A 26,155-nucleotide genomic window follows, 5' to 3' on the forward strand; every position below is an offset into this window, starting at 1 on the left:
ACACAGTACACATACAGTACAACACACATATAGTATACATTTAGTACAACACACACACAGTACACATTCAGTACAAAACACACATAGTACACATCCAGTACAACACACACAGTAGGCTACACATACTGTACAGTACAACACACAGACAGTACACATTTAGTACAACACACACACAGTACACATACTGTACAGTACAACACACACACAGTACACATTCAGTACAACACACACATAGTACACATCCAGTACCAGGGCATGTGAGCGGTGCGGCGCGTGAGCGGCGCGGGGAGCGGAGCGGGCGGTTTTGACGTGAGCGACGGAGTGGGTTTTAAAATGGGTCGGCGCGATGTCCGGAGCGAGAGTTCTCCTCCGCTCCAATCCGCTTTGGGCCGCTCACACAGTGGTTTAACACTGATGTAATATACATGTAGTACAATGCCAAAGCAACAGGTGGCGATGTACAAACATGAAGGCCATTTTCAACCAATGAGAAGGGTGAACCGTCACTCACATCCTGTTAGACAAAAGTATATGCCGCCATTGTTGTTGTCGTTAGCTTATATGCTAACGTGAATGCCGCGACCATAGCATTGTGGCTAGGCGAGCTACCATCGCTTAGAATAGGTAGTGAATGGATAAACAACGTTATTTAACATTGCAGAATGGGTACAATTACAATACGGCTCAATACAAACAATTGTTAAGGGGCCCAAGGGGTGTAAACTGTTGTAGTTTGGTCAAATCAAGCGAATTGACATCATGCTCCAAAAAAAAAAATAAAAAATCCGTGGAGCGATGTGGCGCGGGGAGCGCTTGTTTCGTAAAATGAAGGTGAGCGGTGAGCGGAGCGGTGAGCGACTTGGGGGGCGGGCCAACATGAGCGGATGGGAGCGGAACCAGACGTCTAGAGCGAAGAGCGGATTTTTCAAGCGCTCCGATCCGCTCACATGCACTGTCCAGTACACACACATAGTATACATTCAGTAGACCACACACACAGTACACATACAGTACAATACACACATAGTACACATACTGTACACACACATAGTATACATTCAGTACACCACACACACATTACACATACAGTACAATCAAATCAAATCAAATCAAATTTATTTGTAAGGCCCGACAACACACGTTAATGTCCCCATGGGCCGGACACGTCTTCTTTAAACAAGTCAAGAAGAAACATAACAATAAGTCAAGAATAAAACAAGAACACCATAAGGTCCAACAAATTTTAAATAAATGCAAATAAATGAATGAATGCAAGCACTCCCAGACATACCCCACGCGAAGGTAAGGAAAAACTCACTAAAACCTAACAATAGGGAAAAATGCACCACAGGCAGTGTGGAGGAGAGAAACCTTAGAAGGGCCATTCAAGGGGGGATCTCCCTTCTTAGATGTCGGTGATAGTAGTGTTGCAGACTAACAGTTGGTAAGCATGCACTCATGTGTGTAGTGAAACACAGATGAGTGCATGCAATAGCAACTGAACATTTTGAAAAATTTAAGTTAGAGCTGATAGCGATAGCAACTGAACATTTTGAAAGATTAAAGATAGAGCTGATAGCGAATCTATTTGAGGCACAGGGGCGGCGCAAAGAGGGTCGCGTCCTCCCCGTCTTAATCACGGGACGTTCAACACTCCGGTCAGCGGTCCGAGACAGCCGGAGACAGGGAGATAGGGGGCGGCGCAGAGAGGGTCGCAAACCTCCCCAACATCATCGCGGGACGTCCAGCACTCCGGTCACCACTACGCGACCGCCGGAGACAGGGAGACAGGGGGGCACGCAGAGAGGGTCGCATCCTCCCGGCCTTCATCACGGGACGTCCGACACTCCGGTCAGCACTCCGGGACAGCCACTCACAGGGAGGCAGGGAGACGGGACAGGGGTTAGACAGCTCGCGTGATTGTAGTGGGCGGACATAGCAATAGATACAGTACACATACAGTACAACACACACACAGTACACATACAGTACAACACACACACACAGTACACATACAGTACAACACACACAGTACACATTCAGTACAACACACACAGTACACATACTGTACAGTACAACACACACAGTACACATTCAGTACAACACACACAGTACACATACTGTACAGTACAACACACACAGTACACATTCAGTACAACACACACAGTACACATACTGTACAGTACAACACACACAGTACACATTCAGTACAACACACACATAGTACACATCCAGTACACACACATAGTATACATTCAGTACAACACACACACAGTACACATACTGTACAGTACAACACACACAGTACACATTCAGTACAACACACACATAGTACACATCCAGTACACACACATAGTATACATTCAGTACACCACACACACAGTACACATACAGTACAATACACACATAGTACACATACTGTACACACACATAGTATACATTCAGTACACCACACACACAGTACACATACAGTACAACACACACATAGTACACATACTATGTACACCACACACATAGTACACATACAGTACAACACACACATAGTACACATACAGTACAACACACACATAGTATGCATACTATACATTACAACACGCACATAGTACACATCCAGTACAACACACACATAGTACACATACTGTACAGTGCAACATACACATAGTACACATACTGTACAGTACAACATACACATAGTACACATACTGTACAGTACAACATACACATAGTACACATACTGTATAGTACAACACACACATAGTACACATACTGTACAGTACAACATACACATAGAACACATACTGTACAGTACAACACACACAGCCACACAGAGGCTGAAGAGCGGTCCTGTCTGAGGCTGAGGTGAGAGGTCAGGGCTTAGTGAACTAGGACACACTCAGCTTGTGAATGGTTTCAGCATAGAGACAGATGGGGTGATACAGATTCACTGAGTCAGCCAGCCAGCCAGTTAGTCAGCCAGCCAGTTAGTCAGCCAGCCAGCCAGCCAGCCAGCCAGTTAGTCAGCCAGCCAGCCAGCCAGCCAGTTAGTCAGCCAGCCAGCCAGCCAGCCAGTTAGTCAGCCAGCCAGTTAGTCAGCCAGCCAGCCAGCCAGCCAGCCAGCCAGCCAGCCAGCCAGCCAGCCAGTTAGGCAGCCAGCCAGCCAGCCAGCCAGCCAGCCAGCCAGTTAGTCAGCCAGCCAGCCAGCCAGCCAGCCAGCCAGCCAGTTAGTCAGCCAGCCAGCCAGCCAGCCAGTTAGTCAGCCAGCCAGTTAGTCAGCCAGCCAGCCAGCCAGCCAGTTAGTCAGCCAGCCAGCCAGCCAGTTAGTCAGCCAGCCAGCCAGCCAGTTAGTCAGCCAGCCAGTTAGTCAGCCAGCCAGCCAGCCAGCCAGCCAGTTAGTCAGCCAGCCAGCCAGCCAGCCAGTTAGTCAGCCAGCCAGCCAGCCAGCCAGTTAGTCAGCCAGCCAGTTAGTCAGCCAGCCAGCCAGCCAGCCAGCCAGCCAGCCAGCCAGCCAGCCAGCCAGTTAGGCAGCCAGCCAGCCAGCCAGCCAGCCAGCCAGCCAGTTAGTCAGCCAGCCAGCCAGCCAGCCAGCCAGCCAGCCAGCCAGTTAGTCAGCCAGCCAGCCAGCCAGCCAGTTAGTCAGCCAGCCAGTTAGTCAGCCAGCCAGCCAGCCAGCCAGTTAGTCAGCCAGCCAGCCAGCCAGTTAGTCAGCCAGCCAGCCAGCCAGTTAGTCAGCCAGCCAGTTAGTCAGCCAGCCAGCCAGCCAGCCAGCCAGCCAGTTAGTCAGCCAGCCAGCCAGCCAGCCAGTTAGTCAGCCATCCAGTTAGTCAGCCAGCCAGCCAGCCAGTTAGTCAGCCAGCCAGCCAGTTAGTCAGCCAGCCAGCCAGCCAGCCAGCCAGTTAGTCAGCCAGCCAGCCAGTTAGTCAGCCAGCCAGCCAGTTAGTCAGCCAGCCAGCCAGTTAGTCAGCCAGCCAGTTAGTCAGCCAGCCAGCCAGTTAGTCAGCCAGCCAGCCAGCCAGTTAGTCAGCCAGCCAGCCAGCCAGTTAGTCAGCCAGCCAGCCAGCCAGCCAGTTAGTCAGCCAGCCAGCCAGCCAGTTAGTCAGCCAGCCAGTTAGTCAGCCAGCCAGCCAGTTAGTCAGCCAGCCAGGTGTCAGTCAAACACTGGAATAAGTATCCAGCTACATTCATATTTTGACTTTATCAGTAATGAACTGATACACAAAATACAATTTGATAAAAAACATAATAATGTATTATTTAGTTTAATTTCATGTTCCACTACTCACCCTGAACTTAAAGAACAGAGCTCACACGTTACATATGTAATATCTCTATGTAAACAGAATGTTATATATGTAATATCTCTATGAAAACAGAATGTGATGTAATATCTATATGAAAACAGAATGTAATATCTCTATATAAACAGAATGTTATATACTGTATGTAATATATCTATGCAAAAAAGAACATTATATGAAAACAGAATGTTATATATGTAATATATATGTAAACAGAATGTTATATATGTAATATCTCTATGAAAACAGAATGTAATATCTCTATGTAAACAGAATGTTATATACTATATGTAATATATCTATGCAAAAAATTACGTTATATGTAATATATCTATGAAAACAGAATGTTATATATGTAAACAGAATGTTATTATGTAATATCTCTATGTAAACAGAATGTTATATATGTAATATATCTATGTAAACAGAATGTTATGTAATATCCCTATGTACACAGAACGTTATATATGTAATATTACAGAATGTTATACAGTATATGTACTATCTCTATGTAAACAGAATGTTATATATGTAATATCTCTATTCAATTACATATAGAATCAATTATTAATAGAATCTCCATTTTTAAATCCATAATATCCTGTCATTCATGGAGATAATTATTGCTTATTTTTGGCAGATACTGTATGTGGGCTAATACGGTGTATCTTACATGAACCCCCCCTCCCAAAAGACAGAAGGGGTTATGTGTATAGGAGTATACTGTAACATGTAACATGTTGCAGATTTGTGTGTGTGTGTGTGTGTGTGTGTGTGTGTGTGTGTGTGTGTGTGTGTGTGTGTGTGTGTGTGTGTGTGTGTGTGTGTGTGTGTGTGTGTGTGTGTGTGTGTGTGTGTGTGTGTGTGTGTGTGTGTGTGTGTGTGCGTGCGTGCGTGTGTGTGTGTGCGTGTGTGTGTGTGTTGTTTGGGGACTGGATGTTCCGGGGGGGTTCACATGCCTTCGAGCAACACTGTACTTATTTTATGCCTATTCTTATGTCTGCACGTTCTACGTTGCACTACTTTTATTGTCTTTTATACCTATCTTATGTCTGCATTTTATACATTGTTTTTATTCTGTCAACTGTATGCTGATTTTATGCCTATGTTCATTTTGTGCTACTTGCTGTGGGGCACTTAGGGCTGCGGTCCATGTGTGAAGGGTGCTATATAGATAGAGTTGTTATTATTTATATTATTATATTATAAGAATGTATGCATATGTGTGTTTAAAAAATAATAATAATAAAAAAAAAAAAAGAGAATGTATGCATTGAAATGTCTGTAAGTCTCGACGACATTGAAAATGAGGGTGACCTCAATTGTCCTTTTCGAGAATAAATAAAGGTTTGAATGAATGAATGTGTGTGTGTGTGTGTGTGTGTGTGTGTGTGTGTGTGGCTTATTTTATGTTTCACAAAACACAACTCCTCTTCCTCCTCTCCCTCCTCTTCCGTTCTATTCTGGAGCCCAGCGACGTGCTCGGGGAGATGGGGGTGAGAGTATAGCTAAAAGGGTCAACCCGATTTGTTTACATTGAGGGCAGATTTTTAAAAGCCTCCCGTCCCAAAACGAGTCACTCCCCAAGCTTTGTTTACATGTGGTAGTCATAGTCCCCCCCGCCCCCCCCTCCCCACCGGCCACGGGGGTCCGAGAAATATAGAGGTCGGCCATGACACCCTCTGAACCCCTCTGACATGTTGTTATGGTTCATATGATGACATATGAGAAGCGTTGTTGCCAGAGTGTCAACGGGGGGGGGGGGGGGGGGGGCGGGGGGTCTTAAATATTGATTAGGGGTACGTCTCGGTCACAGAACCCTCTGGTGGACGTAGACGTAAAGTCTTGAGTCCTGCTGATTAACATGTTCATATTTTTATATTGACACAGAATCTAAAGATCTGTAGAGTCGGCACTGTGCAGGGTCCGCGAAGTGTGCGTTTCCTGCCACAAAATCATCTCTAAAAAAGAGGGATAATGAACTGTAATGAATAATAATTAGGGGCGTCTGGTAACTAGGGATGGGTACCTTTCACATTTGAACCGATACCGGTACCGATACCGGTACCTGTGAATCGATACCGGTACCCAACAGTACCTTTTTTCGGTACTTTAGTCTCTAAAAATTGTATCTACCTACCTCAGTTGTACTTTACTAATGTAAAGTATTTTACAACTGATTAAACAAACAAACAATCTAGCAGCAATGAACTACTCTGCTGCTGATTGAGTATTCTAGCAGTTATTTTTGCTCCACCCCCGCTTTGGAGAAGTGTAGACCCGCTCTGCGGTGTGTGTGGCTTGTTTACCGACTTCACATCCTCTACTCTTCTGTGAGTTGTGCCGGCTTGCACTGTAGCCCTAGGAGCTAACGTTATGTCCGACGGTTAGCTTAGCTAACGTCAGCTTAAGAACGTCAAATGGGTTACAAATATGTGAAACTATGGAAGGAGTAAGCCGACGCTAAAAATAAAACTCACCGTGGCAGCGCGAGCACATAGCAAAAAAACTTTTGGAGATAGTGGTGTTTCAAGAGACTGGCTACAGCAGTGCTTCTCAAACTTTTTCTGTCAGGCCCCCCTTTGGCGGACCAAAATATTTTGGGCCCCCCCCCCTCGCACCAACAAAATAGTCATGAAATGGGCCATGTTTAAATTTATTGAAATAACACCAATATCGTGACCTTTCAAATTGGCCCTATATTGTGTTTTCAGAGCTGTCATGGATGAAAAGCCAGCTTCACACAGATACTGTATGTGGTGCTGAATGGTATCAACACCTTAACTGCTGCATCATGAGATACTTGGTGGGCCATGAGGTGAGATACTTGGTACTCAGCACCACACTCTGAAACTAGCTCTCTAGGTGGTATCAGATGAGATTTCAAAGAGTTCTTCCAAGAGTTTGGAGGGAGATGTGTCAGGAAGCTTTGTCTCAATGTTGTCTGTAAAGGTTTTCTTTATCCAGAGTAACTTGGTGATCCTTTTCTGTGTTTTATTAAATAATGATTTTCAGATTTTGAGATCATGGAGAACAGTGCAGCTGCAACAGATAGCACTTTAGTGATAATTTTCTGTAATCAAAAAAGGATTTTTTTTTAAAATAAATCTCAAGGCCCCCCATGTCATGCCTCTGCGCCCCCCCCTGGGCTGTAGTGATCAGTTGTTCCGTGTGGCGCAAGTATGTAAAAAAGAAAAACAGAAACAACACGTTTGTTATCTGTAGTAAATAAATGAAGCTGGAATCCATTTGTGACCATGAACAGAGCCAGTGTCCCATTGTGTCCCGGATTCAATCTCCTCTCTAAAGACGCTCTGTGGCTAGGCTAACAGCCATGTCAGACAGAGCAGATGTGGAAACTGAGCTACACTTTCTAACAACCTGCCCACTACCAAGATAGATATCAGAGACATATACTCCCCAGTCCCCATGAATTGCAAACACCCAAAGAGAGTTTGAAAACATGTATTGTGCCTTAACGTGCGGTTTCGTTTTTGCGGTCAACAAAACGTGACGTCATCGGATTTTTATTTTTTTTGCGCATAGTACCGAAAGTTGGCACCGGTGGATCTCACGTGAATCGATACTCGGTAGTACCGACGTGTTTCGGTAGGTACCTTTAAAAGTACCGAATTCGGTACCAATCCCTACTGGTAACGGTTTGATGCTTCATACAATCTAACATGTTGACCGTGGTTCAATTAATTTAGGTCAGATGGAATTCATTTAATTATGTTTTGAAAGTGTAACTGGTATACGAATGTGACTGATTCAGTTAGTAGTAAAGGAACACATTCAATTAAGACTTTCCACAAAGGTATTAGTTCACAGAATTATGTGTATAAGTTAATTAGATACACTCTCATTGATCTCAGTTCATTTTGATTACTATCAATTATCAGTTTGACAGATCGATGCGGCTGGATTTCTACATTCACAGCAATGTATGTTAGTTGCATCGATTACTTCTTACAGCTCTAATAATGATGCAACAATATATAAATATTACTTATTACAGCTCTAATAATGATGCAACAATATATAAAGATTACTTATTACAGTTCTAATGATGAATAATATATAAAGATGACTTATTACAGCTCTAATAATGATGCAACAATATATAAAGATGACGTATTACAAAATATAAAGATTATGTATTACAGTTCTAATGGTGAATAATATATAAAGATGACTTATTACAGCTCTAATAATGATACAACAATATATAAAGATGACGTATTACAATATATAAAGATTACGTATTACAGTTCTAATGATGAACAATATATAAAGATGACTTATTACAGATTTTATAATTATGCAACAATACATAAAGATGACTTATTACAGCTCTAATAATGATGCAATGATCAACAATACATAAAGATGACTTATTACAGCTCTAATAATGATACAACAATATATAAAGATGACTTATTACAGCTCTAATAATGATGAATAATATATAAAGATGACTTATTACAGCTCTAATAATGATGAACAATACATAAAGATGACTTATTACAGCTCGAATAATGATGAACAATATATAAAGATGACTTATTACAGCTCTAATAATGATGAACAATATATAAAGATGACTTATTACAGCTCTAATAATGATGAATAATATATAAATATGACTTATTACAGCTCTAATAATGATGAACAATATATAAAGATGACTTATTACAGCTCTAATAATGATGAACAATATATAAAGATGACTTATTACAGCTCTAATAATGATGAACAATACATAAAGATGACTTATTACAGCTCTAATAATGATGAACAATATATAAAGATGACTTATTACAGCTCTAATAATGATGAACAATACATAAAGATGACTTATTACAGCTCTAATAATGATGAACAATATATAAAGATGACTTATTACAGCTTTAATAATGATGAACAATACATAAAGATGACTTATTACAGCTCTAATAATGATGAACAATACATACAGATGATTTATTACAGTTCTAATGATGAATAATATATAAAGATGACTTATTACAGCTCTAATAATGATGAACAATATATAAAGATGACTTATTACAGCTCTAATAATGATCAACAATATATAAAGATGACATATTACAATATATAAAGATTACGTATTACAGTTCTAATGATGAACAATATATAAAGATGACTTATTACAGATTTAATAATTATGCAACAATACATAAAGATGACTTATTACAGCTCTAATAATGATGCAATGATCAACAATACATAAAGATGACTTATTACAGCTCTAATAATGATACAACACTATATAAAGATGACTTATTACAGCTCTAATAATGATGAATAATATATAAAGATGACTTATTACAGCTCTAATAATGATGAACAATACATACAGATGACTTATTACAGCTCGAATAATGATGAACAATATATAAAGATGACTTATTACAGCTCGAATAATGATGAACAATATATAAAGATGACTTATTACAGCTCTAATAATGATGAATAATATATAAATATGACTTATTACAGCTCTAATAATGATGAACAATATATAAAGATGACTTATTACAGCTCTAATAATGATGAATAATATATAAATATGACTTATTACAGCTCTAATAATGATGAACAATATATAAAGATGACTTATTACAGCTCTAATAATGATGCAACAATATATAAAGATGTCGTATTACAATATATAAAGATTACGTATTACAGTTCTAATGATGAACAATATATAAAGATGACTTATTACAGATTTAATAATTATGCAACAATACATAAAGATGACTTATTACAGCTCTAATAATGATGCAATGATCAACAATACATAAAGATGACTTATTACAGCTCTAATAATGATACAACAATATATAAAGATGACTTATTACAGCTCTAATAATGATGAATAATATATAAAGATGACTTATTACAGCTCTAATAATGATGAACAATACATAAAGATGACTTATTACAGCTCGAATAATGATGAACAATATATAAAGATGACTTATTACAGCTCTAATAATGATGAACAATATATAAAGATGACTTATTACAGCTCTAATAATGATGAACAATACATAAAGATGACTTATTACAGCTCGAATAATGATGAACAATATATAAAGATGACTTATTACAGCTCTAATAATGATGAACAATACATAAAGATGACTTATTACAGCTCTAATAATGATGAACAATATATAAAGATGACTTATTACAGCTCTAATAATGATGAACAATACATAAAGATGACTTATTACAGCTCTAATAATGATGAATAATATATAAAGATGACTTATTACTAGGGATGCTCGATATTGGCTTTTTTACCGATACCGATATTCCGATATTGTCCAACTCTTAATTTCGATACCGATACCGATATCAACCGATACCGATATATGCAGGGTTTCCCCCCAAAAAAACTGAATAATTTCAGGTAATTAATAATTTCACTGGATGCATTCAAAAGGCTTTCTAAATGTAAGCATTATCTGTGCAAAATATGATAATTAAAAAAGTTAAAATTAACATTACATATCTCTTGTTGTTGAATTAAACCAACATGCATACTTTTGACAATAAATAAAATAAGAATTGGTTCTTACTTGCTTGCCTGGGTAAATAAAGGTTAAATAAATGTAAAAAAAAAAAAAAAAAAAATGTTTTTTTTTTTTTTTTTTTTTATATCGATATTTTCCGATATCACATTTTACTGCCGATATCGGCCGATAATATCGGTCGGCCGATAATATCGGACATCCCTACTTATTACAGCTCTAATAATGATGAACAATACATAAAGATGACTTATTACAGCTCGAATAATGATGAACAATATATAAAGATGACTTATTACAGCTCTAATAATGATGAACAATACATAAAGATGACTTATTACAGCTCTAATAATGATGAACAATATATAAAGATTACTTATTTATTACAGCTCTAATAATGATGAACAATACATAAAGATGACTTATTACAGCTCTAATAATGATGAACAATATATAAAGATGACTTATTACAGCTTTAATAATGATGAACAATACATAAAGATGACTTATTACAGCTCTAATAATGATGAACAATACATACAGATGATTTATTACAGTTCTAATGATGAATAATATATAAAGATGACTTATTACAGCTCTAATAATGATGCAATGATCAACAATACATAAAGATGACTTATTACAGCTCTAATAATGATGAACAATACATAAAGATGACTTATTACAGCTCTAATAATGATGAACAATATATAAAGATTACTTATTTATTACAGCTCTAATAATGATGAACAATACATAAAGATGACTTATTACAGCTCTAATAATGATGAACAATATATAAAGATGACTTATTACAGCTTTAATAATGATGAACAATACATAAAGATGACTTATTACAGCTCTAATAATGATGAACAATACATACAGATGATTTATTACAGTTCTAATGATGAATAATATATAAAGATGACTTATTACAGCTCTAATAATGATGCAATGATCAACAATACATAAAGATGACTTATTACAGCTCTAATAATGATACAACAATATATAAAGATGACTTATTACAGCTCTAATAATGATGAATAATATATAAAGATGACTTATTACAGCTCTAATAATGATGAACAATACATAAAGATGACTTATTACAGCTCAAATAATGATGAACAATATATAAAGATGACTTATTACAGCTCTAATAATGATGAACAATATATAAAGATGACTTATTACAGCTCTAATAATGATGAATAATATATAAATATGACTTATTACAGCTCTAATAATGATGAACAATATATAAAGATGACTTATTACAGCTCTAATAATGATGAACAATATATAAAGATGACTTATTACAGCTCTAATAATGATGAACAATACATAAAGATGACTTATTACAGCTCTAATAATGATGAACAATATATAAAGATGACTTATTACAGCTCTAATGATGATGAACAATACATAAAGATGACTTATTACAGCTCTAATAATGATGAACAATATATAAAGATGACTTATTACAGCTTTAATAATGATGAACAATACATAAAGATGACTTATTACAGCTCTAATAATGATGAACAATACATACAGATGATTTATTACAGTTCTAATGATGAATAATATATAAAGATGACTTATTACAGCTCTAATAATGATGAACAATATATAAAGATGACTTATTACAGCTCTAATAATGATGAACAATATATAAAGATGACATATTACAATATATAAAGATTACGTATTACAGTTCTAATGATGAACAATATATAAAGATGACTTATTACAGATTTAATAATTATGCAACAATACATAAAGATGACTTATTACAGCTCTAATAATGATGCAATGATCAACAATACATAAAGATCACTTATTACAGCTCTAATAATGATACAACACTATATAAAGATGACTTATTACAGCTCTAATAATGATGAATAATATATAAAGATGACTTATTACAGCTCTAATAATGATGAACAATACATACAGATGACTTATTACAGCTCGAATAATGATGAACAATATATAAAGATGACTTATTACAGCTCGAATAATGATGAACAATATATAAAGATGACTTATTACAGCTCTAATAATGATGAATAATATATAAATATGACTTATTACAGCTCTAATAATGATGAACAATATATAAAGATGACTTATTACAGCTCTAATAATGATGAATAATATATAAATATGACTTATTACAGCTCTAATAATGATGAACAATATATAAAGATGACTTATTACAGCTCTAATAATGATGCAACAATATATAAAGATGTCGTATTACAATATATAAAGATTACGTATTACAGTTCTAATGATGAACAATATATAAAGATGACTTATTACAGATTTAATAATTATGCAACAATACATAAAGATGACTTATTACAGCTCTAATAATGATGCAATGATCAACAATACATAAAGATGACTTATTACAGCTCTAATAATGATACAACAATATATAAAGATGACTTATTACAGCTCTAATAATGATGAATAATATATAAAGATGACTTATTACAGCTCTAATAATGATGAACAATACATAAAGATGACTTATTACAGCTCGAATAATGATGAACAATATATAAAGATGACTTATTACAGCTCTAATAATGATGAACAATATATAAAGATGACTTATTACAGCTCTAATAATGATGAACAATACATAAAGATGACTTATTACAGCTCGAATAATGATGAACAATATATAAAGATGACTTATTACAGCTCTAATAATGATGAACAATACATAAAGATGACTTATTACAGCTCTAATAATGATGAACAATATATAAAGATGACTTATTACAGCTCTAATAATGATGAACAATACATAAAGATGACTTATTACAGCTCTAATAATGATGAATAATATATAAAGATGACTTATTACTAGGGATGCTCGATATTGGCTTTTTTACCGATACCGATATTCCGATATTGTCCAACTCTTAATTTCGATACCGATACCGATATCAACCGATACCGATATATGCAGGGTTTCCCCCCAAAAAAACTGAATAATTTCAGGTAATTAATAATTTCACTGGATGCATTCAAAAGGCTTTCTAAATGTAAGCATTATCTGTGCAAAATATGATAATTAAAAAAGTTAAAATTAACATTACATATCTCTTGTTGTTGAATTAAACCAACATGCATACTTTTGACAATAAATAAAATAAGAATTGGTTCTTACTTGCTTGCCTGGGTAAATAAAGGTTAAATAAATGTAAAAAAAAAAAAAAAAAAAATGTTTTTTTTTTTTTTTTTTTTTATACCGATATTTTCCGATATCACATTTTACTGCCGATATCGGCCGATAATATCGGTCGGCCGATAATATCGGACATCCCTACTTATTACAGCTCTAATAATGATGAACAATACATAAAGATGACTTATTACAGCTCGAATAATGATGAACAATATATAAAGATGACTTATTACAGCTCTAATAATGATGAACAATACATAAAGATGACTTATTACAGCTCTAATAATGATGAACAATATATAAAGATTACTTATTTATTACAGCTCTAATAATGATGAACAATACATAAAGATGACTTATTACAGCTCTAATAATGATGAACAATATATAAAGATGACTTATTACAGCTTTAATAATGATGAACAATACATAAAGATGACTTATTACAGCTCTAATAATGATGAACAATACATACAGATGATTTATTACAGTTCTAATGATGAATAATATATAAAGATGACTTATTACAGCTCTAATAATGATGAACAATATATAAAGATGACTTATTACAGCTCGAATAATGATGAACAATATATAAAGATGACTTATTACAGCTCTAATAATGATGAACAATATCTAAAGATGACTTATTACAGCTCTAATAATGATGAGCAATACATAAAGATGACTTATTACAGCTCTAATAATGATGAACAATATATAAAGATGACTTATTACAGCTCTAATAATGATGAACAATACATAAAGATGACTTATTACAGCTCTAATAATGATGAACAATATATAAAGATGACTTATTACAGCTTTAATAATGATGAATAATACATAAAGATGACTTATTACAGCTCTAATAATGATGAACAATACATACAGATGATTTATTACAGTTCTAATGATGAATAATATATAAAGATGACTTATTACAGCTCTAATAATGATGAACAATATATAAAGATGACTTATTACAGCTCTAATAATGATGAACAATATATAAAGATGACGTATTACAATATATAAAGATTACGTATTACAGTTCTAATGATGAACAATATATAAAGATGACTTATTACAGATTTAATAATTATGCAACAATACATAAAGATGACTTATTACAGCTCTAATAATGATGCAATGATCAACAATACATAAAGATGACTTATTACAGCTCTAATAATGATACAACAATATATAAAGATGACTTATTACAGCTCTAATAATGATGAATAATATATAAAGATGACTTATTACAGCTCTAATAATGATGAACAATACATAAAGATGACTTGTTACAGCTCGAATAATGATGAACAATATATAAAGATGACTTATTACAGCTCTAATAATGATGAACAATACATAAAGATGACTTATTACAGCTCTAATAATTATGAACAATACATAAAGATGACTTATTACAGCTCTAATAATGATGAACAATACATAAAGATGACGTATTACAGCTCTAATAATGTTGAACAATACATAAAGATTACGTATTACAGCTCTAATAATGATGAACAATAGATAAAGATGACTTATTACAGCTCTAATAATGATGAACAATACATGAAGATGACTTATTACAGCTCTAATAATGATGCAACAATATATAACGATGACTTATTACAGCTCTAATAATGATGAACAATATATAACGATGATTTATTACAGCTATAATAATGATGCAACAATATATAAAGATGATTTAATACAGTTCTAATGATGAATATTATATAAATATGACTTATTACAGCTCCAATAATGATGAACAATACATAAAGATGATGTATTACAGCTCTAATAATGATGAACAATACATAAAGATGACTTATTACAGCTCTAATAATGATGAACAATACATAAAGATGATTTATTACAGTTCTAATGATGAATAATATATAAAGATGACTTATTACAGCTCTAATAATTATGAATAATATATAAAGATGACTTATAACAGCTTTAATAATGATGAACAATACATAAAGATGACTTATTACAGCTTTAATAATGATGAAAAATACATAAAGATGACTTATAGCTCTAATAATGATGAACAATACATAAATATGACTTATTACAGCTCTAATAATGATGAACAATACATAAAGATGACTTATTACAGCTCTAATAATGATGAACAATACATAAAGATGATTTATTACAGTTCTAATAATGAATAATACGTAAAGATGACTTATTACAGCTCTAATAATGATGAATAATATATAAAGATGACTTATTACAGCTTTAATAATGATGAACAATACATAAAGATGACTTATTACAGCGTTAATAATGATGAACAATACATAAAGATGACGTATTACAGCTTTAATAATGATGAACAATACATAAAGATGACTTATTACAGCTCTAATAATGATGAACAATACATAAAGATGACTTATTACAGCTCTAATAATGATGAACAATACATAAAGATGACGTATTACAGCTCTAATAATGATGAACAATACATAAAGATGATGTATTACAGCTCTAATAATGATGAACAATACATAAAGATGACTTATTACAGTTCTAATGATGAACAATATATAAAGATGACTTATTACAGCTCTAATAATGATGAACAATATATAAAGATTACTTATTACAGCTCTAATAATGATGAACAATATATAAAGATGACTTATTACAGCTCTAATAATGATGAACAATACATAAAGACGACGTATTAGAGCTCTAATAATGATGAACAATACATAAAGATGACTTATTACAGCTCTAATAATTATGAACAATATATAAAGATGACTTATTACAGCTCTAATAATGATGAACAATATATAAAGATGACTTATTACAGCTCTAATAATGATGAACAATATACAACGATGATTTATTACAGCTATAATAATGATGCAACAATATATAAAGATGATTTATTACAGTTCTAATGATGAATATTATATAAATATGACTTATTACAGCTCCAATAATGATGAACAATACATAAAGATGATGTATTACAGCTCTAATAATGATGAACAATACATAAATATTACTTATTACAGCTCTAATAATGATGAACAATACATAAAGATGATTTATTACAGTTCTAATGATGAATAATATATAAAGATGACTTATTACAGCTCTAATAATTATGAATAATATATAAAGATGACTTATAACAGCTTTAATAATGATGAACAATACATAAAGATGACTTATTACAGCTTTAATAATGATGAAAAATACATAAAGATGACTTATAGCTCTAATAATGATGAACAATACATAAATATGACTTATTACAGCTCTAATAATGATGAACAATACATAAAGATGACGTATTACAGCTCTAATAATGATGAACAATACATAAAGATTACGTATTACAGCTCTAATAATGATGAACAATATATAAAGATGACTTATTACAGCTCTAATAATGATGAACAATACATGAAGATGACTTATTACAGCTCTAATAATGATGCAACAATATATAAAGATGACTTATTACAGCTCTAATAATGATGAACAATACATAAAGATGACGTATTACAGCTCTAATAATGATGAACAATACATAAAGATGACTTATTACAGCTCTAATAATTATGAACAATATATAAAGATGACTTATTACAGCTCTAATAATGATGAACAATATATAAAGATGACTTATTACAGCTCTAATAATGATGAACAATATATAAAGATGATTTATTACAGTTCTAATGATGAATATTATATAAATATGACTTATTACAGCTCCAATAATGATGAACAATACATAAATATGACTTATTACAGCTCTAATAATGATGAACAATACATAAAGATGACTTATTACAGCTCTAATATTGATGAACAATACATAAAGATGACTTATTACAGCTCTAATAATGATGAATTTGATTTGATTTGATTTGAAGTCTTTATTTCGAACATGCAATGAATACAACAAACAATAACAAAAAAGAAAAAACAACTCAATCTGCATGTTCGAAAAGGAGTAGGAAGAAGTATACACTTATTTAATCCTACCCCTTTTCCACTACTCAAATGAGTGTACTATTTTAAACATAAAAAAGAAAAGAAAAAAAATATATATATATATGCAAAACAAAAAACAAAAACTATATATGTATAAAATAAAATAAAATAGAAAACAAAATAAAAATGTAAACACCCGTGAATATCAAGTCCCTTCTTCATCCCTGTACCTTGTGAACATAATTTCCTTATACATCAGTTTGAATTGTCTCATGTTTGGACCTTGCTTTAGCACCACATTTAGACTGTTCCACAGTTTCACTCCACATATTGAGATGCAGTGTTTTCTCATGGTAGTGCGTACGTTTAGCACCTTTAAATTGTGTTCTCCCCTCAGATTATAACCCCCCTCCCTATCAAAGAACAATTCTTGAATGTTTCTTGGAAGTGCATGACTTTTTGCTTTATACATTAATTGTGCCGTTTTAAATTCCACAAGATCATTTAACTTCAATGTCTTTGACTCCAGAAACAATATGTTAGTGTGATCACAATAACCTGCAATGTGAACTATCCTTATGGCCCTTTTTTGGAGTATAAAAAGTGGTTGTAGTGTAGACTTATAATTGTTTCCCCAGACTTCAGCACAGTAATTTAAATATGGTAAAACTAGTGAACAGTAGAGAATGTAGAGTGATTTTCTATCCAGGATGTGCTTTACTTTACTCATGACTGAAATGCTTCGTGAGAGTTTAGATTGGGCATGTTTTATGTGAGGTTTCCAACAGATTTTATGGTCTATTATTACACCTAGGAATTTATTTTCATAAACTCTTTCAATAATCACATCATTTATTTTAACTTGTACCTGAGTATCCAATCTACAGTTTCCAAACAACATAATTTTAGTTTTGCTCAAGTTCAATGATAATTTGTTTCTATCAAACCATTCCTTCAATTTCTTCATTTCAGATGTGATGACCTCTAAAAGCTGCTGGACATTCTCACCAGAAAAAAAAAGATTAGTGTCATCCGCAAATAAAATACATTTAAATATATTGGATACTTTACATATCTCGTTAATGTACAAGAACAATACATAAAGATGATTTATTACAGTTCTAATAATGAATAATATGTAAAGATGACTTATTACAGCTCTAATAATGATGAATAATATATAAAGATGACTTATTACAGCTTTAATAATGATGAACAATACATAAAGATGACTTATTACAGCTTTAATAATGATGAACAATACATAAATATGACTTATTACAGCTCTAATAATGATGAACAATACATAAAGATGACTTATTACAGCTCTAATAATGATGAATAATATATAAATATGACTTATTACAGCTCTAATAATGATGAACAATATATAAAGATGACTTATTACAGCTCTAATAATGATGCAACAATATATAAAGATGTCGTATTACAATATATAAAGATTACGTATTACAGTTCTAATGATGAACAATATATAAAGATGACTTATTACAGATTTAATAATTATGCAACAATACATAAAGATGACTTATTACAGCTCTAATAATGATGCAATGATCAACAATACATAAAGATGACTTATTACAGCTCTAATAATGATACAACAATATATAAAGATGACTTATTACAGCTCTAATAATGATGAATAATATATAAAGATGACTTATTACAGCTCTAATAATGATGAACAATACATAAAGATGACTTATTACAGCTCGAATAATGATGAACAATATATAAAGATGACTTATTACAGCTCTAATAATGATGAACAATATATAAAGATGACTTATTACAGCTCTAATAATGATGAACAATACATAAAGATGACTTATTACAGCTCGAATAATGATGAACAATATATAAAGATGACTTATTACAGCTCTAATAATGATGAACAATATATAAAGATGACTTATTACAGCTCTAATAATGATGAACAATACATAAAGATGACTTATTACAGCTCTAATAATGATGAACAATATATAAAGATGACTTATTACAGCTCTAATAATGATGAACAATACATAAAGATGACTTATTACAGCTCTAATAATGATGAATAATATATATAGATGACTTATTACTAGGGATGCTCGATATTGGCTTTTTTACCGATACCGATATTCCGATATTGTCCAACTCTTAATTTCGATACCGATACCGATACCGATATCAACCGATACCGATATATGCAGGGTTTCCCCCCAAAAAAACGGAATAATTTCAGGTAATTAATAATTTCACTGGATGCATTCAAAAGGCTTTCTAAATGTAAGCATTATCTGTGCAAAATATGATAATTAAAAAAGTTAAAATTAACATTACATATCTCTTGTTGTTGAATTAAACCAACATGCATACTTTTGACAATAAATAAAATAAGAATTGGTTCTTACTTGCTTGCCTGGGTAAATAAAGGTTAAATAAATGTAAAAAAAATTATACCGATATTTTCCGATATCACATTTTACTGCCGATATCGGCCGATAATATCGGTCGGCCGATAATATCGGACATCCCTACTTATTACAGCTCTAATAATGATGAACAATACATAAAGATGACTTATTACAGCTCGAATAATGATGAACAATATATAAAGATGACTTATTACAGCTCTAATAATGATGAACAATACATAAAGATGACTTATTACAGCTCTAATAATGATGAACAATATATAAAGATTACTTATTTATTACAGCTCTAATAATGATGAACAATACATAAAGATGACTTATTACAGCTCTAATAATGATGAACAATATATAAAGATGACTTATTACAGCTTTAATAATGATGAACAATACATAAAGATGACTTATTACAGCTCTAATAATGATGAACAATACATACAGATGATTTATTACAGTTCTAATGATGAATAATATATAAAGATGACTTATTACAGCTCTAATAATGATGAACAATATATAAAGATGACTTATTACAGCTCGAATAATGATGAACAATATATAAAGATGACTTATTACAGCTCTAATAATGATGAACAATATCTAAAGATGACTTATTACAGCTCTAATAATGATGAGCAATACATAAAGATGACTTATTACAGCTCTAATAATGATGAACAATATATAAAGATGACTTATTACAGCTCTAATAATGATGAACAATACATAAAGATGACTTATTACAGCTCTAATAATGATGAACAATATATAAAGATGACTTATTACAGCTTTAATAATGATGAACAATACATAAAGATGACTTATTACAGCTCTAATAATGATGAACAATACATACAGATGATTTATTACAGTTCTAATGATGAATAATATATAAAGATGACTTATTACAGCTCTAATAATGATGAACAATATATAAAGATGACTTATTACAGCTCTAATAATGATGAACAATATATAAAGATGACGTATTACAATATATAAAGATTACGTATTACAGTTCTAATGATGAACAATATATAAAGATGACTTATTACAGATTTAATAATTATGCAACAATACATAAAGATGACTTATTACAGCTCTAATAATGATGCAATGATCAACAATACATAAAGATGACTTATTACAGCTCTAATAATGATACAACAATATATAAAGATGACTTATTACAGCTCTAATAATGATGAATAATATATAAAGATGACTTATTACAGCTCTAATAATGATGAACAATACATAAAGATGACTTGTTACAGCTCGAATAATGATGAACAATATATAAAGATGACTTATTACAGCTCTAATAATGATGAACAATACATAAAGATGACTTATTACAGCTCTAATAATTATGAACAATACATAAAGATGACCTATTACAGCTCTAATAATGATGAACAATACATAAAGATGACGTATTACAGCTCTAATAATGATGAACAATACATAAAGATTACGTATTACAGCTCTAATAATGATGAACAATAGATAAAGATGACTTATTACAGCTCTAATAATGATGAACAATACATGAAGATGACTTATTACAGCTCTAATAATGATGCAACAATATATAACGATGACTTATTACAGCTCTAATAATGATGAACAATATATAACGATGATTTATTACTGCTATAATAATGATGCAACAATATATAAAGATGATTTAATACAGTTCTAATGATGAATATTATATAAATATGACTTATTACAGCTCCAATAATGATGAACAATACATAAAGATGATGTATTACAGCTCTAATAATGATGAACAATACATAAAGATGACTTATTACAGCTCTAATAATGATGAACAATACATAAAGATGATTTATTACAGTTCTAATGATGAATAATATATAAAGATGACTTATTACAGCTCTAATAATTATGAATAATATATAAAGATGACTTATAACAGCTTTAATAATGATGAACAATACATAAAGATGACTTATTACAGCTTTAATAATGATGAAAAATACATAAAGATGACTTATAGCTCTAATAATGATGAACAATACATAAATATGACTTATTACAGCTCTAATAATGATGAACAATACATAAAGATGACTTATTACAGCTCTAATAATGATGAACAATACATAAAGATGATTTATAACAGTTCTAATAATGAATATTACGTAAAGATGACTTATTACAGCTCTAATAATGATGAATAATATATAAAGATGACTTATTACAGCTTTAATAATGATGAACAATACATAAAGATGACTTATTACAGCGTTAATAATGATGAACAATACATAAAGATGACGTATTACAGCTTTAATAATGATGAACAATACATAAAGATGACTTATTACAGCTCTAATAATGATGAACAATACATAAAGATGACTTATTACAGCTCTAATAATGATGAACAATACATAAAGATGACGTATTACAGCTCTAATAATGATGAACAATACATAAAGATGATGTATTACAGCTCTAATAATGATGAACAATACATAAAGATGACTTATTACAGTTCTAATGATGAACAATATATAAAGATGACTTATTACAGCTCTAATAATGATGAACAATATATAAAGATGACTTATTACAGCTCTAATAATGATGAACAATATATAAAGATGACTTATTACAGCTCTAATAATGATGAACAATACATAAAGACGACGTATTAGAGCTCTAATAATGATGAACAATACATAAAGATGACTTATTACAGCTCTAATAATTATGAACAATATATAAAGATGACTTATTACAGCTCTAATAATGATGAACAATATATAAAGATGACTTATTACAGCTCTAATAATGATGAACAATATACAACGATGATTTATTACAGCTATAATAATGATGCAACAATATATAAAGATGATTTATTACAGTTCTAATGATGAATATTATATAAATATGACTTATTACAGCTCCAATAATGATGAACAATACATAAAGATGATGTATTACAGCTCTAATAATGAATAATATATAAAGATGACTTATTACAGCTCTAATAATTATGAATAATATATAAAGATGACTTATAACAGCTTTAATAATGATGAACAATACATAAAGATGACTTATTACAGCTTTAATAATGATGAAAAATACATAAAGATGACTTATAGCTCTAATAATGATGAACAATACATAAATATGACTTATTACAGCTCTAATAATGATGAACAATACATAAAGATGACTTATTACAGCTCTAATAATTATGAACAATACATAAAGATGACTTATTACAGCTCTAATAATGATGAACAATACATAAAGATGACGTATTACAGCTCTAATAATGATGAACAATACATAAAGATTACGTATTACAGCTCTAATAATGATGAACAATATATAAAGATGACTTATTACAGCTCTAATAATGATGAACAATACATGAAGATGACTTATTACAGCTCTAATAATGATGCAACAATATATAAAGATGACTTATTACAGCTCTAATAATGATGAACAATACATAAAGATGACGTATTACAGCTCTAATAATGATGAACAATACATAAAGATGACTTATTACAGCTCTAATAATTATGAACAATATATAAAGATGACTTATTACAGCTCTAATAATGATGAACAATATATAAAGATGACTTATTACAGCTCTAATAATGATGAACAATATATAAAGATGATTTATTACAGTTCTAATGATGAATATTATATAAATATGACTTATTACAGCTCCAATAATGATGAACAATACATAAATATGACTTATTACAGCTCTAATAATGATGAACAATACATAAAGATGACTTATTACAGCTCTAATATTGATGAACAATACATAAAGATGACTTATTACAGCTCTAATAATGATGAATTTGATTTGATTTGATTTGAAGTCTTTATTTCGAACATGCAATGAATACAACAAACAATAACAAAAAAGAAAAAACAACTCAATCTGCATGTTCGAAAAGGAGTAGGAAGAAGTATACACTTATTTAATCCTACCCCTTTTCCACTACTCAAATGAGTGTACTATTTTAAACATAAAAAAGAAAAGAACAAAAATATATATATATATATGCAAAACAAAAAACAAAAACTATATATGTATAAAATAAAATAAAATAGAAAACAAAATAAAAATGTAAACACCCGTGAATATCAAGTCCCTTCTTCATCCCTGTACCTTGTGAACATAATTTCCTTATACATCAGTTTGAATTGTCTCATGTTTGGACCTTGCTTTAGCACCACATTTAGACTGTTCCACAGTTTCACTCCACATATTGAGATGCAGTGTTTTCTCATGGTAGTGCGTACGTTTAGCACCTTTAAATTGTGTTCTCCCCTCAGATTATAACCCCCCTCCCTATCAAAGAACAATTATTGAATGTTTCTTGGAAGTGCATGACTTTTTGCTTTATACATTAATTGTGCCGTTTTAAATTCCACAAGATCATTTAACTTCAATGTCTTTGACTCCAGAAACAATATGTTAGTGTGATCACGATAACCTGCAATGTGAACTATCCTTATGGCCCTTTTTTGGAGTATAAAAAGTGGTTGTAGTGTAGACTTATAATTGTTTCCCCAGACTTCAGCACAGTAATTTAAATATGGTAAAACTAGTGAACAGTAGAGAATGTAGAGTGATTTTCTATCCAGGATGTGCTTTACTTTACTCATGACTGAAATGCTTCGTGAGAGTTTAGATTGGGCATGTTTTATGTGAGGTTTCCAACAGATTTTATGGTCTATTATTACACCTAGGAATTTATTTTCATAAACTCTTTCAATAATCACATCATTTATTTTAACTTGTACCTGAGTATCCAATCTACAGTTTCCAAACAACATAATTTTAGTTTTGCTCAAGTTCAATGATAATTTGTTTCTATCAAACCATTCCTTCAATTTCTTCATTTCAGATGTAATGACCTCTAAAAGCTGCTGGACATTCTCACCAGAAAAAAAAAGATTAGTGTCATCCGCAAATAAAATACCTTTAAATATATTGGATACTTTACATATCTCGTTAATGTACAAGAACAATACATAAAGATGATTTATTACAGTTCTAATAATGAATAATATGTAAAGATGACTTATTACAGCTCTAATAATGATGAATAATATATAAAGATGACTTATTACAGCTCTAATAATGATGAACAATATATAAAGATGACTTATTACAGCTCTAATAATGATGAACAATACATAAAGATGACTTATTACAGCTCTAATAATGATGAACAATATATAAAGATGACTTATTACAGCTTTAATAATGATGAATAATACATAAAGATGACTTATTGCAGCTCTAATAATGATGAACAATACATACAGATGATTTATTACAGTTCTAATGATGAATAATATATAAAGATGACTTATTACAGCTCTAATAATGATGAACAATATATAAAGATGACTTATTACAGCTCTAATAATGATGAACAATATATAAAGATGACGTATTACAATATATAAGGATTACGTATTACAGTTCTAATGATGAACAATATATAAAGATGACTTATTACAGATTTAATAATTATGCAACAATACATAAAGATGACTTATTACAGCTCTAATAATGATGCAATGATCAACAATACATAAAGATGA

Source organism: Notolepis coatsorum (genome assembly GCF_963971535.1).
Source record: "Notolepis coatsorum genome assembly, chromosome: 2".
Classification (NCBI taxonomy): domain Eukaryota; kingdom Metazoa; phylum Chordata; class Actinopteri; order Aulopiformes; family Paralepididae; genus Notolepis; species Notolepis coatsorum.